The sequence below is a fragment of the Schistocerca gregaria genome, chromosome 3 (assembly GCF_023897955.1).
Source record: "Schistocerca gregaria isolate iqSchGreg1 chromosome 3, iqSchGreg1.2, whole genome shotgun sequence".
NCBI lineage: Eukaryota > Metazoa > Arthropoda > Insecta > Orthoptera > Acrididae > Schistocerca > Schistocerca gregaria.
Window position 1 is genome coordinate 641,627,419 of NC_064922.1, and position 13,320 is coordinate 641,640,738.

Consider the following 13,320-nt stretch of genomic DNA (forward strand, 5'->3'; position numbering starts at 1 on the left):
GCCAAAGTGATTTCCAGTTTGTGTGAAGTATTGACGTAAGTACTCTATTTGAATTGCGAATGTTGGTATTATTTTCCGTTGTCTGATCTCGCGTGAAGTAGTTACAGTCATAATTCGTTACTTTACCTAATTGGTAAAATAATGATTTGTAATTCGTATAACCCCTGACCAAACTATCAAAGTCTTTTCTTTTCGGTAGATTTCAGCAGATGCTGTGATAGTTGTTTAGTGTTCCTCCACAATACTACTGTTAATAACATTTCCGTATTGAAACGGCAATATCTTCAACTTCTGACTATTTTATGTAAGAAATAGAAAATGCTATCTAACTCTGTACTAGCTTGATATTTTTTTACTGAATCTCTTTTCACTTATTGTTTCGTGCATCAGAATCGCCCCCTCTTCCAGATTCAGCAAACACACTGAAATAGCGAAGATTGCACTTTAAACGGTAGATCAAAGTACTTAACGCATCTCATAGAACACGTACGGCATTGGTTTCAACGACTCTTTTTGTAAAAACACAACAGTTCAGTTTCAGCAAAGAACACTTGCACGTTTGGTATATTTGATAGGCGAAGTCCACTTTCCCATGAAAATTTCGCTTCTCGCAAATCAGAAACTGTGCTCTCACAAAGAATAAAAACAGTTCTATAGTATCCATTGTACACAAATTTCCCATTCGTTCCTTCGTTCTACACTTCGCATAACGCATTTCATCTTTACGATACAGACGAAAACCTTTTACTTCGCCGACAAATAAAATTGTACTAGTGACTGCACTCGCCATCATACGCTTCTTTTATCTCTCGTGCCCTCAACTTTTCAGAGTTCTAATAGACAAACTTTCCTGTTGGCTTATTTCTCGGGTTCTTCGGCCGACGTTTGTTTGATGATTTTTCTTCTGACGCTTCGGCAGCACGAGCGGTTGGAGGTGTCAAAACTTCACCCTTCATTGTTGGTAGATGGAGGGTGAAACTTCCACAATGACAGCCACTCGTCGTGACGAAACGTCAGAAAAATCACCAAGTAAAGGTCAGGCGAAGAATACGCCCCAGAAGCCAACGGGGTATTTGTCAACAAGTAGCGACGAAAGCCTTAGAAATTTGGTAGAGTTGAAATAGTTACTCAGAAGTCATCAAACAGCACGTAGCTGACGTCCACCATTAAATACTTCTTGATCTCTTCTGCTCTTCTCCTCTCTCTAGCGAATCATGCAATTAATACTCTCCGCCCCCTTTCCTCCGTCTTCCATTTGCTTCTCTCCTTTCTGTTGCGTCCTTAAACCGTTATTTAACTTCAAAGAATATTCTTAAAATTTGATTTTATATAGTAGCGATTCATCAAGAACATTAACACATTTAATCACACTATGTGAGCGTGGAATAATTGCCAGGGAGCAACTAATGAAATTGCTTTTAAAAAATGGGACTTTTATTCGTAAAAGCGTTTCTTTTTTAAGAACACATTTAAAATTATAATCAAAAAGCACCCTCTAAATATCAAGTTACAATTTATTCAGAGTCAGAAAGAACAAATTTTGGAATGTATCAGCTTTCGGGCTGAGAACCTTGCTGCTCCCTTTTGACATGGCCGTAGTCACAAGCACTCACAACCTCTGAAAGACTACACTGGTGCAAATCTGCAACACACCAGATTACTTTAAACTGGAAGCTTTAACAACTCACAAAAGCACATTAACGTTGCTCCCCGTAGGAGAGATGGAGATGGTACAAAACACTAAAATCAAAATATTAACATGCCACCGAAGGTGCAACGTGATTTTAACTTCCAAGAAAAGTCTTGGAAGGGTAGCAACTATATATACTAAAATGGTCATTTAAATAAAAGCCCATGAAATGCAATCTTATATAAAATTATACAAGACTGGCCAATCGAGTTAAATGGTTCAAATGGCTCTGAGCACAATGGGACTTAACTGTTGTGGTCATCAGTCCCCTACAGCTTAGAACTACTTAAATCTAACTAACCTAAGGACATCACACACATCCGTGCCCGAGGCAGGATTCGAACCTGCGACCGTAGCAGTCACGCGGTTCCAGACTATAGCGCCTAGAACCGCTCGGTCACTTAGGCCGGCCGCCAAGCAAGTTAACATGCTCTACAGTACACATATACCGCCTCTCAAGATGACAGGCAAGATCAAAATATATAGGAATTGGGCCGCTACACTCCAAGCAATAAATTCATTAATACACCGAATCCGACAAACATGACAGAGCCAGCTCCTAACGTACGGCAGATTGATAAGGAGATTACCGAAGAACCCGAACCGCAGGTTCCTCTAACCCGCCCCTACATCACAAGGGAAGAAACGGACCACCCAATTCATTAATAACCACCTCCCCACGAGTGGGAAAACGGAGAAGAATGGTGGGACGACCACAAAACAAAGCGGCTGATGACCTCACCAAAAAACAAGTAGAATTTAACAAGTAAATGTAACCAATCGCCAATCACTTAAGTTCTAATAAACTGGTATTTCTTGAGAACACCTGGTGAGGCACCCCCAAATCGCTCTGTCGAACCGTCCGCTGCCAGCCGCTTCAACAGACGTAGGAAGGCGCGCCGATCTCCTGTCTCAGGAGCGTCGCTGCTCGCACCGGCCAGACCGATGTCGTTGGTTGACTCCTGTTGCTCTCGTGTCGACTGCGAAGTCACTACCCCTCGCTATACGGCGCGGCCCAGTGGACTCACCTGGAAACCTCACATGCGCCGACGCTCAAGGCCGACAAGTCATCTTGTGTCTCAGTACGCGACAGCCCAACCGATCGATCCAACCGCCAATGACCATTGCCTGAGCAACTCGAGCAGACTGGCCGCCTAACGCGCAGACACAGATGCAGGAACTAAGCCACGACCACTCGCTGCGTTCTCTTACTGGCTCTCATTTATCAGGATTTAAAGATTGATCCGAAAGAAAGACGTACTAATACTCCGGACGACAGGCAGACACTAACTGCCTCACAAATTCGGACGAGAGACTGACACCAGACTGACTCCAGGCTCGCCCAGACTGACCTAACAGGCTCGCCGACTGGCGAGCTCATAACGCCCCTTGAACAGGCAATCTTTCCCTTTTCCCACCAGAGGGAGGCACCGAAGCTGCCATTGCCACAGCAACGCCACAGACAAAAACAGAGGGCGACTGCTTCACACTACGCACTGCGGCGCGCTCTTCAAAACAGAAATTTTTACCACGGCTCAGTGCTATGTTCGATACATGCGATGCCCCGCCTTAGAGTTCGCCTCCAGGTACTTGCACTACGTCTTTATCATCTGTGACAACCTTCATCATTACATCTTCAATCTCTCAAAAACATCACTTATTAACTTATTCCGAGTTCAGTGTCTCTTTCTATTCCTTTCCACATATCACTGTCTAAAAATTGTCTCAAAATATTTGTTCTGTCCTCATTGCTTGAAACTTTTCCTCAATAATGTACTGTCACCATCTATAACACAGAACCCAGATAATAAATACGATCTAATGGAGATGGCACTTTATTACACAGAACACAATATTTATTTGGTTGACATTGAATATATTGACATTAGAGGAAAGTACAATAACAGGAATACATTCACGAATAAAGTTTCCTATTTTCGAATTAATATTTGTCATTCGTATTGGCAAAAAACGATAAAATATATGAAAATTTTTACTGGATCAAAAGATAATTAACGAAAGATAAAATACTGTCGCACTGACACATAGTAATTTCACAGTACGTAAACCTCTCTCACAGTGTCATCGTGTTTTATATATGAAATACAATTCTCTTGGAAAGCAGATACAGTTACAGAGTCAGTCGAAGCACTATCTGGGCCAGGACAACCACTGCATGTTGACATAGTGATGAACATTTAGGAAACTTCTAAGAAAACATAAATTTTAAACAGACAGTATAAATGTCACTACCACTATAGTTTTACGAGACTGTGACAGTTTTGGTGCTCACAGACAGCTCATATCAGTGATTGGTATCGTCCTTCAGTCTTCAGAATGATGTCGTCCCCATTCATTGACCCCTTTGCACGCTTTGTATCAGGGTTCTTCTTGAGGGACAGTCAAATGAAAACTAGACACCCAGCAGAGCTGGGTCATGTAACTGTTCCATTAAAAAGTAGTCACCATACACGTTAAGACATATGTCCCACAGGCAGATGAGACGATAAATTCCTGTTTCGTACAACACGTTGACCGCTGACAGATCCATAACCGTACCGACTCTTGCATTTCCTCGTCGTCTGAAACCGACGTCCATGCATTTCTTTCTTCAGATCGACAAAGACGTGAAAATGAAATGCTGAATGACTCAGTATGTACGGAGGACGTTGCAGAGTTTCCCAACCAAATCGCTGATGTGTAGTCTTCGTCCGATTAGCAATGTGGGGAGAGCGTTATCGTGCAATAGGATTATACCGTCCGACAGCATTCATTCGCGTTTAGACTTTAGTGCCCGTCGAAGTTTCTCCAAAGTGTCTTCACAGCGCTACATATTGATTGCGGCTCCACGCTCGAGGAGCTCAACGAACAGCAGACCTGTGTAACAACTTTCACGAGTGGTGTTCAATGAGTAGTGCAACTCATTTTTTTCTCGTCCAGTTTGGGTTCAAAAAATGCAGAATTTGTTGTGAGACATCGTTGAATATTCCCACTTCAGCCCCTACACTTCCATGAAATTCCAATAGCAGGCGAAGTTACACGTGGCCTTGAAAATGTCGTCTGTAACGGAGCTGCGTTAAAAGCACAGAGCTGTCATCGAATTTCTTTCGGGGGAAAACCAGAGCATCGCAGACATTGATAAGCACTTTTACTATGGCTGCAGAGAACTGGCAGTGAACAAAATCACGGTGAGTAGTAGGGCGAAGCGTCTGCCATCATTGTAATAAGGTCGTGAAAATCTGTCCGACATCAAGCGTGACAGCCACCACACTCAGCTGTGACTCCTCCAAAACTGGAACGTGCTGACATTCCCAATGAAGGATGAGGAATGAAGGACGCATGCCGCGGGAATCAGTTCAAAGAAGGGCAGCACGATTTGTGAGACAGTGTCACAGGAATGATACAGGATTTGGGCTGGACATTATTAAAAGTAAGGCGTTTTTCGTTGCTACAGAATCCTCTCACGAAATTCCAATCACCAACTTTTTCTTCAGAATGCGAAAATATTTTGTAGACACCGGCCTACATAGAGAGAAACGATCACCACGGTAAAATAAGGGAAATCAGAGCTTGTACGGAAAGATACAGGTGTTCGTTCTTTCCGCGCGCTATACGAGACTGGAATAATAGAGAATTGTGAAGGTGGTTCGTTGAACGCTCTGCCAGGCACTTAAATGTGATTTGCAGAGTATCCACGTAGATGTATATGTAGATGTTGGGGAGGTTATTGATGCAGCAAACTGCTCGCTCCGACGGCGACCAGTATAATAGTACCATGCGGGCAAAAGGTGCTCCAAACAGGGTGTGGTAAGGCCGTCACGTCGAGCGCAGATTATGTTGGAAAATAGGATTTTTTTGAATGAGCCCAACCTGCTTTCAGAAAAAAAAATGTGTTGAATTACTTACTGATCGCCCCTTGTATCTGCACACGACAGAGAGGACTATACATTAGTCTATATGTCTGCAGGAAATAGCCCAATGTCCACGTTAATTATAGACGCAGCCGAAACTAGTGATCAATAAAAGTAATAAATTGTGATCTTGACTAGTAAATAATTTTTTCTGATTTGAGTAAATGCAAACAATTAGAGGTCGCGTATGACCAGCATGACCATGTCAAGAAAGAATGAAGAGAGCGGCGACAGATTGTATTTCAGGGGAAGAATTACTTCGGTGTAACCGTAGGAAGTTTTTACTGATACACCTAGGATCGCAGCAGAATCCTGTCCGTCCCTTATACATCACTGGCGCAGCCGCCCAGCTCTACAGTATTGCGGTGAGTGTAGGCCTAAATTAAATTATTTACCCGTAAAGGCATTTATACTAATCGTACGCCAGTGCACCAAGTTCTCTCCAACTTCTTGTATGTGTATATCAGTCTATTCTTCACGTATAATTTTCAGCCCAAAATCACACACTCAACTATCCATTCATCTACTTTAAGGTGACTAACGTGCGTGCACATCACCTTAAATCAACGTACTTGAGCTTATTTACTACTACCTATTGATAAGTCCCTTCAAGTTTATCAGCAAATAGAATATTTTAACATCTTTTGAGGGTGCAACCGGAACAGTATTATTTGTCTTTGTGAAATTTGAGGTAATAACCGTATAGCCATCTTCAAGCTGCAAATTGGAAGCGTCATGTTGCGTTATTGCATTGTTAGCGCTTTGTCAACATCTGCTATTCCTAATTAGCATTGATTTTCTTGGGGTTTGTTGTTGTTGCAGCGAAATTGTAGCCCACTCTTCCCGTATCGCTCTTTTCAGCTCACATATGGCTTCAAATTGCCTTCCATTGCGATAAACACACATCGCAAGTACTCCCCAATGGTTTTCCACAGGGTGCAAATCCGGACTACGAGCAGGACAGACCAAGATATCGATTTCTTTAACTTCAGATCTTCCCAAGGTTGTAGCAGAAACATGCACAGATGCATTATATTGTGGAAACATTAGACTTTCGTCCCATAGATCATCATACGCTCTGATCAGTTCAGTGTCTAGCATCTCAGAGTACATATTAGAGTTAGTTCTAGTCTTCAACCAAGCAGTGCTTGATTTATCTTTAGCGCAGAAGGCTGCCCGAATCGTAACACTGCCACCACCAAAACTTCTTCTCATTCTTATCTGCTTCTCTGTTCTCAGATCACTCTAATAATATTGAAATCCGTCTAGCCCATCTACGTTAAACTCCTTCTTACACCGGAAGATCAGTTTATCTCTTTCTGAAATCCACGAAATATGTTTGCATCAAATTTCAATCTAGTCTGTTTTGTTGTGGTGTTCAGTGGGTTTCTGCAGTCGTTTCTTGAGCACAAGATATCTACCACATGCCAAAATTTGTCGTGCACGCCTGACAGTTACTGGCAACTGTAAATCAGCAAGTAGCTGAGAAAAATAATGATTTGTGGTCCTTGTTTCGCTCAAAGTAATCGTTTCAATGCCTCACATAACTTTTTACTTGGCCCTTATTTTCCGTTCTTTTCAGATCTTGCACCCAGTCTAACGGAATTATCAGCAGCTGTACTTGGACAGTTCAGAGTCTCATTTCCTTGCATGCACCAATCTGTCTTTTATCAGATGATTTCTGTTTTCCGCGTGGCTTTATCTCAGTTTTGGTTTATGTACACAACACGCATTGTCACCAATGCTGTCTGTTTCCTATTTGCAGTAAAACCACACCACACAAAGTATACTGCCTTGATACCAGTTGAATCTTTGACGTCTTGTTAAATAACGTACTACTGACATCAAATGTGAAACCTTTCAACAACATTTATCCGTATACTGCATCTCATACAATTGTATATACAATGTGCACAGCTATTCCAACAGACAACATTATTTTCCTACCAATACCACATGCCTTTGTACTGATATCCACTTCTGTAAGATCAAGTCATACTTTATAATGTTTTGTAGAACCGATACAAAATGATTCTTGTGGAAAGAGGGAAATGTTATGTGTCGTAGAATTTTCAGCTAATGGCGCAAGTGAGGTCGAAGACGCTTGGTTATGATTGTCCCAAGGGCAGACTTTTCCCCTAAGAAAGGGAGAAATCTTCATCTTCAGGTTGAGATCGTGACAGATATTTCCCTTGTGGAAGTGCACAGGGGTCAACTACGCTCCATCATTCCTCCCGTCCATACTTTTACGTATTGAGCTGTAATAGAGAGGGGGTAAGATTAAAGGTTTCTCGTTTCACCGTCGACCAGGTCATCAGAAGAGAAGAATTTGCTAGTTTTCGAGAAGGGTGGGAAAGGAAACTGACTGTGTCCCTAAAAGGAAACACCCTGACATTCGTTATAATCGATTCAGGAAAAAAAAATCTTGATGGCTAGACGTGAGTTTGCACAATTGTCATCACGAACGCATGTACATAGTCGCCACAGTGACATGCACATATGTCCCAAGAGGCGTTGCATCGTACTTCTTATAATACAGGCACTACAATATCGTATTTATCAGTCGATACCAAGCAGTGACTTTCAATTAAAATTACATAATTTCCTGCACTCGATAAATTGTTCCTTGGGACATATGTGCATGTCCGAATGAGAAGTCACTATGGCCACTAGAGCCGTCATGGAGTACATTAAATGTACTGGGAGTTGTGAATACGGATAACCACCAGCTGTATAATGGAATGACGACAACGAAAATTTGGCCCGCATCGGGACTCGAACGCGGATATAACGCACTAAGCGAGCGGTCGCCTTAACTGCTTTGGTTATCCGTGCACGACTCAAGGGCAGACACAAGCTTCCACATGTCATTGTTCATCTGTCTTGGCACACATTATGTAATTCCGTCGTTCGCCTGCGGCACGTTACATAATTCTCCTACAGGAAGATGACATTTTAACTTAAAGTAATGGCCTGGTGTCGGTAGATAAATACGATATTGCAGTACCTACATTGTTAAGGAGTACGATTCAATGTTCTTCAAACATGTATGCATATATGTCCGAAGGAACTCTGCATCGTTTTTGCTAACAAGACAGGCACTACAATATAGTAGTATGGAAAGCGACAGTTACGGTAGTAACATCGGAAAAACTTGAGATTGGTAGTTTGAAAAGAATAGAGAAAGTCATGACGATGTTTATGAAACTGATACTACGATGGGAAAAGAGCACCATCCTGAATTGCATATGAACTCATGAAAGAAATTTATTTCATAGAGCACATCACATTACAACTCTGGCTAACAGGAGCATGTCAGGAACTGATTAACATAATGGACCGTAATAAATAGGCGTAGTGCTCTACAACGCACCAGCCATGCTGGATGACAAAAAGTAAGAATCAGAGACAAGTAATTGCAAGACTCGCAGTTCCCGGGTTTAATCATAAAATATGCATCAAGAATAAATTCCGCGAACCGAGTGGAGTGTAAATGTTACTGTGCGGGTGTAAAAAATTCCACATACAACGTTTGAGAAGAGAACTAAGACCAAACCAGACATGATAAAGACTGAAACTCGTTAAACTTGTATATTACTGCTTAATATGTGTGCACGTTTCTGCATTCTACTACTCAGGCACTCTTGACAGTTAACCGAATTACATGGGAGAACGTTTTACTTGTCATTCAGTATTCACGAAATTTAATAGTAAACCACCTCCTCTAGGGCTGTAATTGTTGGCATTGTTGCGAACACTGACTGTCAAATGTGATGTTGGCCAGGTATTCACATACTCCGCTGAGAATCAAAATCAGTATGCTATGCAACAAACATTAGCCTGACACGAAGTGTACTATTGCATACTTGAATTAATTCAGAAGACTAGTGTTTATTTCAAGACAATGGAATAAGATACTTTGCTGAAAGTAGTGTCCCTCGGCAGCTACAACCTTTCCCACACGTGGATTCTGCAATTAAATAATTTAGGTATTTGAGATGATCCACTCAAGGAGCCAGTCATCGTTGCCATTAAAGGAGCTTATGTACTGTTCAGAAAGGCAACGCTGAAAGGAAAAGCGACGTCTGGTGTATATAGCTGTAGGTGGGGATGTGAAGGGGGTGTGAGATTTCCTTCACTCGGTTTGCAACATATCAGTCTGCATTATCAAGTTCCAGAATGGCTTTGTCACCTCTCAGCGCATACTACGGGCATTGTCTTTAAGTGAGCGAGTCATCGTGCTTCGTAGCTGCAGCATTGTGCGTCACCATTCCTCGTCTGACTCTGTTGCAGCAGCTCATTGTAGACCACAGGGACCAGGACGCATTTTGTCGCGCAGCTCAAATCGTTGTCCTGAGTAGTCGAAACAAGTCTCTGCACGTTCTTCACGACACAGAGCGGTCTCCAAACGCTTCCACTAGCAAACGATGACTTTCCATAGTTGCTTTCTTGAGGTAAAAGCAGGAGAGTAGCACTCCAGGAGATGCTGTTTTCTTGGTACAAAGCCAGACATATTCAACAAACAGGTATGTTGTTTTCACTCCACTCTAAAGTAGCACAGAGGGTTGAAAGGTTAATGTTTTAACAGTTAAAGAGGTCTCTTGTCACTGTCCGTTATACTGCACTTGTACAACTACGGCTCTCTCTTCCTCAACAGCGGGAATTAATTCAAGCTTCCAATACATGCTTAGATATGCAAATGATTATCATTTCAGAGCTGTCGTAAAATTGAGATAGCAGTAACGTCATCCGCACATTACACATAAAGAGAGATGAAGCGGCAGATTTCTGATTTTAATAATGGTTGTTTGTGAGTCGATCGTCTTTTTGCCTAATGTAAGAAGGAGTAACGTGTGGCTGCACGTATCGTAATTCGACTGCGGCAGGATCCTACGACTTTCCGAGATTGTGGTTTATCGTTCCGCGATACTTCTTCTCACGTTGGTTGGAATCCCACAACAGTCGTGTGAACATGGAGTCGATGTTTTCGGGAAGGTAATGCTCTACGCCACGCAGCATCTCAGTGGCCCCTGACGAGTGGCGTCTGAGAGGACAAACATATTGTTGGCTCGCCTATGAAGCGTCGTACAGCCTCCGACGTACTACGAGACAAGAAAGCAAGACATCTTCTGACAGAAACAGTGCGACGACATTACGAGTAACGCAATAGTGTCAGTCTGGAGACCACTTTCGCGAATTGTCTTGACGCGGCAGGATGGAGAGGCGCACAGACAGTACAGTGTCGAACGATGACGTTGGACGAAAGAATGGCAGCAGTCTTTTGAGAGGAGTCCCGTTTCGGAGTACAGATTCGCCGTGGACATACACGTCTGTGGAGGCATTGAGGAGAGTGAACATTGCCAAACAGTATTCCTCACCATACATACAAAGCAAGACACAAAGGCATTATTAGCTGCCAATGGGCATTAATTTATATCAATAGGACAAATTGAAAATTTGTGTCGGGTCGGGATTCAAACCCGAGTCTCCAGCCTACTACGTAGACGCTCGAACCCCTACACCTTCCGGACAAAGTGGTCACCACAACTGCACGGCCTACCCTAGCATGCCTCCCGTCAGACCCAAATTTTCAGCTTGTGCCACACTGCTGTTATAGCGCCTTTAGCCTCATTACTCGTGGAATCCCGCCAAGTCTCATAAAATTTTGAGTGTGGTATGCATCTACATGGTATGCGACACCACTGGGATATTGAGATAACCAATGGCGGAATACAAAAGTAACTATAGTCGCTTGGTAAAGGAAAGACATCAGGACCAAATCAATTACATTCCACAATGATTATAAGAAAGAACCTACTCCTCTTCTAGAGCAGTTTATCGTAAATCACAGGAACAACGAAGGGTAGACCTACTCGTACACAGCACCTGGAAAAATGAACAGGTTATTCCCGTTTTCAAGAAAGGTCATAGAACAGATACACTTCATTATAGACCCATATCCTTGACATCAAACATTGCAGAATTATGAAACATATTTTATGCTCAAGAATGCTCTTTGGAGAACGAAAATCGTCTGCATAGAAACCAGCGTGGATTGCGAAAACAACGACCTTGAGAAAAACTGAGCTCGCTCTGTTCCTTGATGAGATCCATAGCGTGGTAGACGACGGGTTCTTTGGCAGATGCCGTGTTCTTTGACTTCAGAAAGTTAGTTGCAGCCGTCTCTCACATTTGTTTTGTGAATAAAAGATGACCTTACTGACAATTTGACCAGATCTGCGAATGAACTGAAGACATCCTTGCAGACAGAACTGAAGACGTCGCTTTTAAGGGAGGAAAATAGACAGATGTGAAAGTAAGTTCCGTAGTACCCTAAGGAAGTGTGATAGGATCGTTACTGTTTAGAATGTATATAAATAACCAGGTTGGAAGTTCCTTAAAACTGTTCACAGATGATACGTTTGTCTATAAGAAAGTAGCAATCCCAGGAGAGAGTATGGATTGGCGGAAAGATTTGCGGAGTATTGATGAATAGTGCAGACTCTAGCAGTTGAACCTGAACGCTGATGAACATAGCATAATGCACATACATAGGAAAAGCAATCCACTACTTTACATTACATTACTGACGAGGCACTGCTGGAAACAAAATCTAGTGTAAAATATGTAAATGTACCTGTCCACAGCGACCTTAAGTGCAGTGACCACACGGAAGAAATAGAAGGAAAAGCACATACCAGACTGAGATTCGTAGGAAGAATCTTAGGGAAATGTAGCTCAGCCAGGAAGTCGGTTCTTGAATATTGTTTATTAGTCTGGAATAGATACCAGATAGGACCGATAGAAGAGATGCACAATAACCGGCGAAGAGTGGTACGTTTTGTCAAGGGTTCGTTAAGTCGGCGCTAGAGCGCTACCGAAATGCTTAACAGACTCCAGAGGCTAACGTTACGAGAAAGACGTTGAGCATCACGGAGATGATTACTACCGTAACTTCGAGAGGACACTTTCACGGAAGATTCGGGCAACATATCACTTCCTACCTCATACACGAGAAAATTCGAGGAATTAGTACTAATATAGAGGCTTTCCGACATTCTTCTTCCCAGGCGACATTCGCGAGCGCAGCAGGAAAGGGGGCTGGAAGAAGGGAAATCATTTAGCAGCACTAGAAGTACTCCCCGTTACACTCCACTGGGCGGCTTGCGGAGAATGATGTAGCTATAGACGTACACGACATGATCACCTCTGGTTCTCGTAGTCGTTAATTTGGACAGCAGCCTTTACATTTTTAACTTGATTTCTTTGCGCGGTCATCAAACATTCCTCATATTACACTGTGAATACATGCACAACAAGAAAAATTCATTTATATCTTGTCCTTCCTGATCTTGTATACGTTTCCCAGTAATTGTACTTGGACAATCTGATAGCGCTGTGAAGGCTCGATTTTCGTCATCAGACGCCTGCGGCCCTGTACCCTGACCTTGAGAGCAGTGTCCGTGTCGGCAGGAGGCGGGCAGCCAGCAGCTGGAAGGAGTCCACCGCGGTCACCGCCGCACTGGCGAGGCCGGCCGAGCGCCGCCGGCACAAATCGCCGACGCCAGGGGGCAGCCAAACCGCTGCCGCCGCAAGCTTCCCAGCAGCTCCCCTGACTTCCCATTAGTTTCACACACAGCTCGGCCTCAGAAGCCATCTCTCAGTCTGACCCTCGTGGTAAAATTTTGCAAAGCCTACATTGTTGACTTCAGTCAGTTA